The sequence below is a fragment of the Palaemon carinicauda genome, chromosome 41 (assembly GCF_036898095.1).
Source record: "Palaemon carinicauda isolate YSFRI2023 chromosome 41, ASM3689809v2, whole genome shotgun sequence".
NCBI classification, from domain to species: Eukaryota; Metazoa; Arthropoda; class Malacostraca; order Decapoda; family Palaemonidae; genus Palaemon; species Palaemon carinicauda.
Window position 1 is genome coordinate 36,389,798 of NC_090765.1, and position 12,531 is coordinate 36,402,328.

General features: G+C 34.4%; 1 protein-coding gene across 1 annotated transcript in view; it reads left to right on the forward strand.

Annotated features, from left to right (window-relative positions):
- Nucleotides 1-10,968: 10,968 nt before the first annotated feature.
- LOC137632529 (uncharacterized) overlaps nucleotides 10,969-12,531 on the forward strand; it is a 158,260-nt gene continuing 156,697 nt past the window's right edge. Inside the window, exon 1 of the mRNA XM_068364506.1 lies at nucleotides 10,969-11,123. The gene's annotated coding sequence lies outside the window, so the exon portion shown is untranslated. The remainder of the gene's footprint in view (nucleotides 11,124-12,531) is intronic.

Here is a 12,531-nt window from a genome sequence, read left to right on the forward strand (position 1 = left end):
TGTGTGTGTGTGTGTGAGAGAGAGAGAGAGAGAGAGAGAGAGAGAGAGAGAGAGGAGAGAGAGAGAGAGAGAGAGAGAGAGAGAGAGAGAGAGACGTTTAGTAATGAGAGTGAAAAGAGAGGTTGAGGCTGTTATTTAGAGGGCTATTATTTAATTCACTGTTATTTAATAGAACAATGATAAATGACCCCCTAGAAGTAAGGACAACAGTTTACGATAAGAACCATATGGAAAACACTAATGCTATAAATGTGTCTTAAAACGTTGGCATAATTTTAGAAACATATGCAGTAAACATACCATCAAATTTACATTTTAACTGTAATTGAGTTCTTTCACATAACATAAGAGGTTATATATATTTGTATGTATGTACATACAAATATATATATATATATATATATATATATATATATATATATATATATATATATATATATATATATATATATATGTCTGTGTGTGTGTTTGTGTGTGCGTGTATGGTGATGAGATCATGGTGAGGGGTAAATGGAGATGGTTTGGTCATGCTCTTCGCACTCCCCAAATGAGATTAGTTCACCGAACTTTCAACTGGGCTTCACAAGGCACTAGAAGAGTTGGAAGATGACCCAGGCCTACATGGCTGAGGACTATGAAGCATAAAGTAGGAGTTGATGAATAGAGTATTGATTTAAAAGTTCAAGATATAGACGATTGGTGAAATCTAACTGAGACCCTTTCCGTCAATAGGCGTAGGAGATGATATATATATATATATATATATATATATATATATATATATATATATATATATATATATATATATATATATATATATATATATATATATGTGTGTGTGTGTGTGTGTGTGTGTGTGTGTGTAATTTATCCCTGTAGGGTTAGGTAGTTCCGTCAGTATACCTCACACTATAGCATTAGTTATGGGTCTTTTGCAGCGGTCCTTAGCTGCACCCATTCTTAAAGACTTATTTTACTTACGAACTTTTACTTCTTTGAGCGCTGTTATTCGCCAAGAACCCCCACGACACTGAATGGCCTTCATGAGTCTAGTTCTGGGCTATATAAATACACACCCTCTTATATAAATCTTCCGTGTGTCTGTGTGTGTGAGTGTTTTTTTTTTTTTTTTTTTTTTTTTTTTTTTTTTTTTTTTTTTGCTGAAATCTAAATTTAGTAACCATATAATACCTTTCTTCGGTGATACTCTCGTGGAGCAGTAAACTTACTCTTAATTTATATACAGTAAAAAGAATAGAAAACTCAAAATATTTTGCATTTTTACCGTTAGGATTTTTCTTGCTTTAATTTCTTCCTCTAAGTTCAGAAAATGTTTGATCATCTGCAAAAAAAAGAAGAAAAAATAAATAAATAGAAAAAAAATAAATAGATAAATAATGCCGCCATCTTGTAGGGTTCACTTATAAAACTATTTCTTCAGTATGTAGTCTTTCTGTAATTTGGCATATCCTTCCTTTATTCCTTACGTAAGTCAAATTTCAGTCCCTTTTCTTGTTAATTTATAACTGTCATTTCTCCTGAACAGCTATTTGCATATGATTGATTGATATTACTATATATATTATATTTCATGATTACATCTATTGATTTTGCCTCCCTTTGCAATTGTCATAGAACTTTTAGCAGTCAACTGCTATTACATATAAAGTCTCTCTGCTCGTATATTCTTTCCACATATTCTTTAAGTGTATAGAAACTACCATATTTTCTTTTCCTTGCTGCAAAGCTAATGCCAGGTTCATTAATGAAATCGTTACTTGCAATACGCTCATTAATTATATCTGTTACAGTTCCCGTGAATGTTTTGTATGAAGATATTCAGTCTAAGATCCTTTAAGTATTTTTATTGTATGTTTCTTCTCTAATTTTAAATCAGAATTTTTTTTATATATACAAACATTTTCTACTTTTGGGCCACTTTATATAGTATAAGAATAAGACTGTGCCAGTGTTCCACTGCTTAGATTACTCTCACTTATTGTATGTTTTATTTCCTTAATTTTTTTTTATTATATCTTTTTCCATTTATTATTGATTATCTTATGGGCATGATTATACAATTTTACTTGGTCGTCATCGTCGTAACATTTTTCCCTTTACTTCTGTACTTATGAAAACATGGAAATCTATACAATAATAATTCTTATAAATCCCTATAGTATTATACATATTTGCCTATACGTAGTTGGCTAAACATTATTTTTCGTAGGTCTTCAGAATTAAATATACAGTAACACTTTGGCTAAATCAAATTAGATGTAGTGCCAATAAACATTGATTTCTTGCTAAAGTGAGAATTCGAAGTAGAATAATTTATTTAGATTTACATAAGTACTATTTAACCAATAATGATTTCTAGGAAAATAAAAGGTCTGCCTATAGTATTTTTATGTTTCCAAGGGTTTTTTTTTTGCTATAACGATAACTGTCGGAAACCCGTATTTTACAAGTTTTGCTGACTCCTAATTGATATTGGCCTATGGTGCTCCATATATATATATATATATATATATATATATATATATATATATATATATATATATATATATATATATATATATATATAGATAGATAGATAGATAGATAGATAGATAGATAGATAGATAGAAGGTTGGCCTGGGCACCAGCCACCCCTTGAGATACTACCGCTTGAGAGTTATGGGATCCTTTGACTGGCCAGACAGTACTACATTGGATCCTTCTCACTGGTTACAGTTCAATTTCCCTTTGCTTACACATTCACCGAATAGTCTGGCCTATTCTTTACAGATTCTCCTCTGCCCTCATACACCTGACAACACTGAGATTATCAAACAATTCGTCTTCACCCAAGGAGTTTTCTTGGGCAGTGCCATAGCCTCTGTAACATGGTCTTCCACTGTATTGGGTTAAGAGTTCTCTTGCTTGAGAGTACGCTCGGGCACACTGTTCTATCTAATTTCTCTTCCTCTTATTTTATTAAAGTTTTTAAAGTTTATATAGGAAATATTTATTTTATTGATGTTACTGTTCTAAAGATATTTTATTTAAATTGTTAATTACTTCTCTTATTTCCTTGTTTCCTTTCCTCACTGGGTTTTTTTCCCTGTTGGAGCCCCTGGGCTTATGGCATCCTGCTTTTCCAACTAGAGTTGTAGTTTAGCAAGTAATAATAATAATAATAATAATAATAATAATAATAATAATAATAATAATAATAATAATAATAATTTCTTTGGTGAAACGAATACATATGTTACCCATTGATCAAGAACTTACTATTCTCTATATTTCGTTTGATAGAAAACGGACCAGCATATATGTAGAAGGGTAAGCCATAAGATCCTGCGTGTGAGTGTATTTGTTGCGCTTTATGATAATAATGCGTTTGAAAACTGCTTCAGAAGAGAAGAACAGCGTGTGAGGTACTTTAAAATGTATCTGGAATTTATTAAGAGTAGATTTCATCTGTCGTCGTTTACCCTGTAACACCAACGTGTGCAGTGGGTTGATGTATGTTGCATACTGTATAATAAGTCATGCCCACACTGGCTATTTGTAAATTTTATAAATGTTTTAGTGTTAAACGTGGAAACTGTTGTAACACACAAAACTGCCTAAGTAAGTATTCTACATTCGCGTGTTTTAGAGGGGTAGCTATTATAATTCGTAATAGATTAATATATATAAATTTTTCATTCAAATTTGATTTGATATTAAAATGCTATAGAAAATCTTAAGAAATGTAGCTTGAAGGTTGTGCTAGAAATATCGTACAATCTCATAGTATAAAAAACGACACGTGTGTTTAATTAATCAATATGACAACATTTAGTCAGAATCTGGAAATTGAGGATTGACATTATTCTTAGGATTTTCTGAATTACATATAATTTTAAGGTTAAGACCCCAGATGGGTGTTGCCGTAAATATTTTATTTTAGTCATTTTGACGTCACATCCAGCAGTATCTTTATCTTACTGTTCTAGTTACATTCTTTGGTGGAATGTTTTTTTTCTGAAAATTTCCCGCAGAGTTTGACATCAGTCTTAGACATGCAATGCTTATCAAAATGTCCATATCTCTGACAGTGGTAGCAGATGATCACATGGTACCTCTCCCGTACGTTATAAGTACCCCATCACAACATAACTTTGTTTATTATGAATAGCCTTCCGCACTTCAGAATCTCATTTCAACAAGCAGTGTGTGTGTGAGACGTGATTATTCAGGTTCTTTTTAGTGGGAGGGAAGAGCGCAGATACAAGCATAATATATACAAAATAATTTATGTACGATCGTGTGACACACGGTTGGTACAAGTGGGTAGTCTCACCTGCAGCACTTTTCTTGAATACCAGACTTATCTTTTCTTCTATGTTTGGGATATGGTCCAGGCAACGATTTATTTCAATCAAAGCATTTAATACTTCATTTTCTTCATTGTATACATTGCATATCATTAATTTGATTCAAGTTTTCCAATTTTCCTCGTCTTGGTTTCAGCAACCATTGTCTGCTTCCTCTCTGATCTTTTTGTCAACAAAGTTTACAACATTTCCATTTGAAGTTGACCTCGTGTTAAGAATGGGAATGTCTTTAAGTTCATGTTCGACCTCATTTTTTTCTGTCTGTGATTTTAGTTGTTACATTAGGTGATTTAATTATCAGCAGATTCTTTTCCTTAACTTTGTCAGCATAAGTAAGTTTCTCTGGTTTAGGGCCCAGCAGTGTTTGAAGTGTTAATTTAATTGCTTCGTTATTCATCACTAGATTATCAACTTTCTGAGAGATATCAGTGGTCTAGGTGGAATTTTCTGTGTGTGCACAAAGTTCCGCAATTTGGGTTTCCCAATTCAGCAATTTTCTCATCACGTTCATTAAAATCAATGTCTTTCATTCTCAAGCTTCTCCAATTTTAATATCTTGGCTATTCTGGCTTCATCTGAGCAGTGTGGACATATTCAATTCAAGTTTATTATGTCTTCATCACTGATGTTTGTCACTATAAACACACTTCTTGTGGTGATACCTTTTACATCCTAACCCTATACACTTTTGCTTTGTACTTTTTCTTCTCACTTTAGTCTCTCCGTGAGATTGATGAATATTTTTCCAAAATTTTCATAAACGAGAAAATATAAGCACACTATTCTATCTTATTTCTCTTCCATTTGTTCTTTTAAGTTTTATAGTTTATATATGAAATATCTATTTTAATGTTATTGTTATTAAAATATTTTATTTTTCCTGCTTCCTTTCCTCACTGGGCTATTTTACTTGTTTGAGCCTCCGGTCTTACAGCTTCCCGCTTTTCCAACTATTTAACAGAGCTTCGCGGGGCACGTCTTCACTCGACAACGAAACAATTTTCCCTGATTGGAAAAGCAGGATACTATAAACCTAATTATTATTATTATTATTATTATTATTATTATTATTATTATTATTATTATTATTATTACTACTACTACTATCCAAGCTACAACCCTAGTTGGAAAAGCAAGATGCTATAAGCCCAAGGGCTTCAATAGGAAAAAATAGCCCAGTTAGGAAAGGAAATAAGGAAATAAATAAATGATGAGAACAAGTTAACAATAAATCATTCTAAAATCAGTAACAACGTCAAAACATAAATTTTCTATATAAACTAATAACAACGTCAGAAACAGATATGTCATATATAAACTATAAAAGGACTCATGTCAGCCTGGCCAACATAAAAACATTTGCTCCAATTTTGAACTTTTGAAGTTCTACTGATTCAACTACCCGATTAGGAAGGTCATTCCACAACTTGGTCACAGCTGGAATAAAACTCCTAGAATACTGTGTAGTATTGACCCTCATGATGGAGAAGGCCTGTCTATTAGAATGAACTGCCTGCCTAGTATTACGAACAGGATAGAATTGCCCAGGGAGATCTGAATGTAAAGGATGGTCAGAGTTATGAAAAATCTCATGCAACATGCATAATGAAAGAATTAAAACGCTTCTTCAGAATAGATTGATCAAAGGATACAAAAGGGGAAAATACCCCAGTGAGGAAAAGAAACAGAATAGTGTGCCTGGTGTACCTTCAAGCAAGAGCACTCTAACCCAAGACAATGGAAGACCATAGTACAGAGGCTATGGTACTGTCCAAGACTAGAGAACAGCGCTTTAATTAGTAGGCCTAAGGGGATATTTATGTATCCATTAAGAGAACAGTCTGTGTGCCTAAGGATGATCGAGCGAATAGAACTTAATAGAGACAAGTGGTCCGTTGTGGCGACCCCAAAATAAGATAAACCGAAAGACAGACTTCTCGTATTTTACCGACCCTAGCTATTGTCCAATATATGTAGGCTACTCTTATTTAATTAATTTCGTTTATCAAGAAACCTCTATCCATCCTACTTCTTTTTCCTAGCTCTTTGATACAATATGCAACGCTAACTTTGTAAAAACATTTTATTGTATCTTCAAACTAATCATAATTAGGTGAGCCTAAGAGCTTCAGAGTAATAAATTGTTCTGATGTTTATTATCTTTTCAAGCCACTTGACCACGCTGACATTTGCTTGTGTTTTCGTTATTTTCCTCGTGATTTCTTTCAATCTTAATTTTTCAAAAATCTGAGACGTATTAGATTTGTTATGTATAGCTATTGTTTATGTTTTATCATGTTCAAGTCTTGACTCTTTTGTAATCATTCTTCTTCTCTAAAGTAGTAAACAGTATCATTGCTGAGGCACGGAGATGCAAGTACCCATTTCATTCTTGACTTGCCTAGACCTCAGCGACGAGAGGATTTAAGGATTTTTATTAACTCTAGCGACCCATCTCAGGGTATGAGAGTACATTAAAAAATATACAAAATTATAATTTGACTTACAATAATAGTACAGTATATTCTTAAGTCCATAATCCTCCTTAAATCCGTAGGAAGAAGAAAAGAAGATACTATGAAACGTGTTGTTTAAGAAATAAGGAATAGAGAAAAGAAAAGAATATATTAATTAGATGTGGAAAAGAAGAGAGAAGAAAATAAAGGACTTGACTTGTGGGCGAAATGACCGTAATTCGTTTCGTATTATCTTCTTTTCTTCTTCGTACGGCTTACTTACTTTTACTTTTAGAGGTTTATTTCTCGCCCTCCATCAAACACTAAAGGTCTGTTCAGGCGGGCCTTGGTGTATGAAAAAATAATTCCTTTCCAGTTAATATTTTGCTCTGTATCGTTATCAGTTATTTCGCTAGCATTTGTATTCAGGCTTAATAGTTTTCAGGTCACTATTATAACACTTTCTAAAAAGATAAGTCTTCAGGTTTTTCTTGAAGGCAGCCACATTTGTGCTATTCTTGACATCGAGTGGAAGGTCGTTAAAGAGTCTCGGTGCAGCATAACTGAACGTTCTTCCTCCTATTGCATGATTCACACTAATTTCGAATAGTCTATGTGGGTCATCTGCATGTCTAACTCTTACAGTGGCGCTGGTAGCTTCAGGGTAGGGGATCAAGCAATCACGAAGATATTTAGGCTTATCACCTGTAAGTGCTTTTGTGAGTCAACAAGCAAATTTTAAATTCAATCCTAGCCTTAACAGGTAACCAATGTAGATCGATCAGTGCAGGAGTTATTCTCTCCCGAAATTTAATGCCTTTTATCAGTCTAGCCGCCCGGTTTTGCACATTTTGAAGCTTCCTTAGTAGTGTATTGGGCAATTTGTAGTACAGAGAATTGCAATAATCAAGCCTTGATATTACATGACTCACCACTAAAATTTTTGTACTGCCCTCTGTTAAATATTTTCTAATAAATGCTATGTTTCTCAGGTGATAGTTACACACTTTCACTGTGTTCACAATTTGGTCCTTCATTGACAAATTACAGTCTATCAGTACACCCAAATTTTTCACAACAGGCACAATCCCAACATCAGCATCACCAATTTTTATACTTTGAATTAACTGGTAATTCTTCAAAGCCACCCTTGTGCCGAAAAACATACATTCTGTTTTATCATCATTTAATTTGAGCTTTTTCCTCTGCATCCATGTTTTTATTTCAGTCATTATCTCATCAATTTTCTTCCCTGTATCTTGTGTTGTTGAAATTGAGAGGTAAAACTGAGTATCATCTGCATATAGTTTAAAACCCACTTTTTGTTTTTTCAAGATGTGTGATAGCTCGATAGTATATATGTTAAACAAGATAGGGCCCAGGACACTACCCTGTGGTACACCCTTCATAAGTATTCTCTCATTGGATCGGTTTCCAGAAACTTCTACAATAGTCTTCCTGTTCACTAAGTAACTTCGCAAAAATTTCAGTGCTTCCTGAGTCACTCCAATAGACTTCAAGTCGTCAAGTAAGTATTCGTGCACAACAGTGTCAAAAGCAGCACTAAGATCTAACATAATTAAAATTCCACACTTTCCCCCATCAAGAAGACCTATCATATCATTCATTATTGAGCACAAAGTAGTTTCTGTAGAATGATTAGCTCTGTAGGCCGATTGATTTTCCGGGAATACCTCTAACTCGTCAATATGCGCCCACAATTGCTCACTTATGACTTTTTCAATAAGCTTTGACATGTAGGATAAATTTGAAATGGGCCTATATGAATTTAGCTCGTTTACATCACCTTTCCCTTTGTAAATTGGTTTGATCAACGCAGTTTTTTCACAGCTAGGAAAACAGGATTGCGATATACTTAGGTTAATTATGTTCAGGTAAATATTATATACGACTTGTTTGTTTGGAGCTTCACTTATTGAACTGTTTGGGAAAGGGTCGTTTCCACAATATGTATTCTTCATCTCTCTCATAACCTTTAACAAGTCGCACATATTTATCTCCCTAAATTTTATTAACTTCTTTCCCTCCTTCACTGGCATAGCTGACTGTCCCTCCAAGTGATTTTGGGGGAAGCCTCTATAGATTTTATCAATTTTTTCACTAAAGAATATAGCAAAACTCTCTGCACAAACATTGTCAGGCAAGACATATTTTTTCTTTAATCCCATCAAATCATCAAGGTTTTTATGAAAGTCCTTCATGTTATTAGTTTTTTTTACATTCGCCGTTGTAGAATTTTCTTTTTGTTTTTTCTAACAGGATGTTATAGTCATTTCTGGCCTTATTATATAGATTTCTGGCTTGTAAGGATTTGGCTCTTTTCCATCTACCTTCCATCTTACGTCTGTGTCTTTTTGCCTTTAATAGTTCACTATTATACCATTTAACATTTTCGCGTACCACTATTTGTTTGTTCTTTATGGGACACATGGTATCGTACATTTTTCCAAAATTGTCGTTGTATTTCTTGGTATAGCACCCAACACATTCTATGTCTACCATATGTTCACATTGTGTGTTCACACAAGACATTTGCGCTACACTAGCTTCAATAAAATTCTCAGCATCAAAATTTTCCCGTTCCCTATATGTGATCCATTTTTTCAATACTCTGGTGCAATTTATATTAACAATAAAGGTGATGAGTTTATGTGTTTTTGAGATCTCAAAGTCTGGTTCCACTTCAAGGTTTTTTATTAGGTCTGAGTCTTTTCCACATATGACCAAGTCGAGTGTATGACCACCTACTGACGTTGATACCAAAACACTGTTTATTAAATTAAACATCTCAAATACTTCCTTGAGTTCTTTAGCCTTATTATCATTTTCATCATCTACCCAACAGTTGAAGTCTCCACCAATTAATGTATTTTTAATATCGTCCACCACACCCACAAGAATACTAAATTCTTCAATGAATTTAGTCATATTACTCGCTGGTGGTCTATATAATGTTATTATATTCAATACCTTATTGTTTCTTGTCAGTTTTAAACAGATATATTCAAACGTTTCAAATACCATTTCATTCATGATAGAAACCCTAGAGAAAGTTTTCGACACAAAGACACCCACTCCTCCTCCAGTTTTGTCCTTTCTTGGTACGTGATAGAAATCATGAGTACACGGCGTCATCTCCTGAATCTTTGAGTTATCACTAATATTTCCCTGCAACCAAGTTTCCGTTAATAAGCATAAATCTAATTCCATTTCGTTAATTTCCATTTTCGGCTGCTGTAATTCTATTATTTTCCATCTCTTCTTTAATCTAAGTCTTTTATTTTCTTCTCTCTTCTTTTCCACATCTAATTTATATATTCTTTTCTTTTTTCTATTCCTTTTTTCTTGAACAGCACGTTTCATATTATCGAATTACGGTCATTTCGCCCACAAGTCAATTCGCCCACCTCGTGACCTCGCACGGCAGACCTTCTTGCCTTGCCCTTACAGGGACGAGATACCGAATACACGCGACTGTGAACTTGTGAAGTCTACCATCTTTCCAGGAATTGTTTTATTCTATTGTCAATACAAGGACATAAAGGTAGGGGAGGAGCATGGGGAAGAGGAGGTAGTTTGTGTTGACGTCACAACTGAAGTAGTTACTAGTAAAGAGGCCTCATTTGGACAATCTTCCTTCATGAATTACACCATGAGCCATCCAGTAGTATAGTAGAGATCAGTGGTATGTACTAGATATGAACTATTATCGTACTATCCCGCTTTAGGTATACCTTACTGAATATCTGCAAAATCAGGTTGGCAACCCCGCCACAGTGTGGGCGAAATGACCGGATACCATACGAAACGGGCTGTTTAAGAAAGAGGGAATAGAGAAAAGAAAAGATATATTTATCAGATGTGGAGAAAAAAAAGGAAGAAGAAAGTAAAAGAATTAGAATAAAGAAAACCAAGGAGGTGCTGATGGAAAGGCGAATCCCTCCGCCCAACAACTGAACTGATAGGAAGGTGTTATCCTATCTAATTTCAAGGTAGAATGGGATAAAAACAAGGATTAAGAATCTCATTGCCGTATTAATTTATTTAAAGCACAGGTAATATAAGCTTAATAACAATAATAAGAATAAGCTTAGAAGATTTGCACTTATCTTTAAAGTGATAGAGTGCCCGCAAACTTATTTTGCGGAGTGAGCAGGAACCGTAAACAACTACACGTAAACTTTCGATGTCCATTCTTGAAACCTTTTGGGGCTTGTGTGCGTATTGTTTTTCTGGAAAAGTGTCTCTTATAAAAAGTACACCTTGTTATTAGAAGGTAAGGTGTGCTAGTTATTTCGTGTCATGTGATATACCACTAATGAATAATAGAAACGAAGGGGGTTATCTCCATTTTGACTACCTACGAATGATGCGCTTGGCGTAACGCTGTTCATTCCATATCTACGATAAGCAGTTAGTTATTTTTTTAGGATTCTTTTGTATAAGTATGTTTTATTTGAGTCTTTGTAGTTCGTTGGGACAGACCTAAATAAACAAACACAAAAACCCTGCCTAACCTTAGGTTCCCTACCTAACCTAACCTAGGAGCCATATCCTCACTTACTTATCCACCTGGGGGTGGGGTCTACCTAGGAGGATTAATACTACTGGAGATGCCCTGACTCAGAATTCTTTCCTGAACCCGTGAGGGCAGGGTTTGGCCAGATTCACCCCTTCAAACTGTCAAATCTCAATCCCAAGTTAATCCTCTTGACAGCGTACTGGTACTTAGTCTGTTTTACTCTGACCTTTATTTTTAGCTGATAACTATTTACTTGTGCTATTTTATTACCGATGGTCCCTTCCTGTAATACTTTATTAAAAAAAAAAATAATGTTAAACTTGTTGCTCAACTTATTGGTGAGTCAGTTACAAACTCCTTGGAATAATGAACTACAGTAAAGTCGTTGACCTTTATAGCCGTCTTTGGATGACATTGAACACAGCTTGTGATAATCTCACAACTGTTGTTACTGACTTTGCCAAAAGGCAGGCAACTTATTTTTTTCGTACAACCAAGAGCAGCACAGGAAGTAGCCATCGCTAATGAAAGCATAATAAGGGTTACCGTCTCTAAACAAAGGTCTGAATAGAACTGACTACAAATTCCAATACTGTGACAGAGATTAACTTGAAGGATCATGAACTGACAGTTCGAAGGGTAAAAACCTGGCTTCCCTTAATCCGGGTCAGGGCATCTCCAGTCATTTTTCCTCCAAGGGGTCTACGCCCAGTTGCAACTAACCCCCCTTAGACTACGGTAATTTTAGTATACCCTGTCCCAACAAACTACATTCATCCCTGTTTTATGTAGCTTAAAATATGTGATATTCACAAATATAGTTTGTAGGTTCCTGTTTCCTAACTGGTCACTCTTCAAAATAAGTTTGCTGCTGTTTTATCAGTTAATAGAAATGTGCAAAGTATCTAAACTGATACACAGTATTGTAAATTATGAAAATTTGCCTGTGACCGAAAACGATAGTTTTAATCATATCCTATTAAACCTTGAAATCAATTAGTATAATACTCTATCGTTTTTGGCAAGTGTGTGATATTTTGAAACGTCTTGTCTAAATTTTGCCATAAATAAATGATGTGGGGGCCTTTGTATATAAGCGGCCAGTTCCTCCTGGGTCCACAGAAAATGGGAATTTTCTAATCCTTTTCTAGTCGTTCATAAG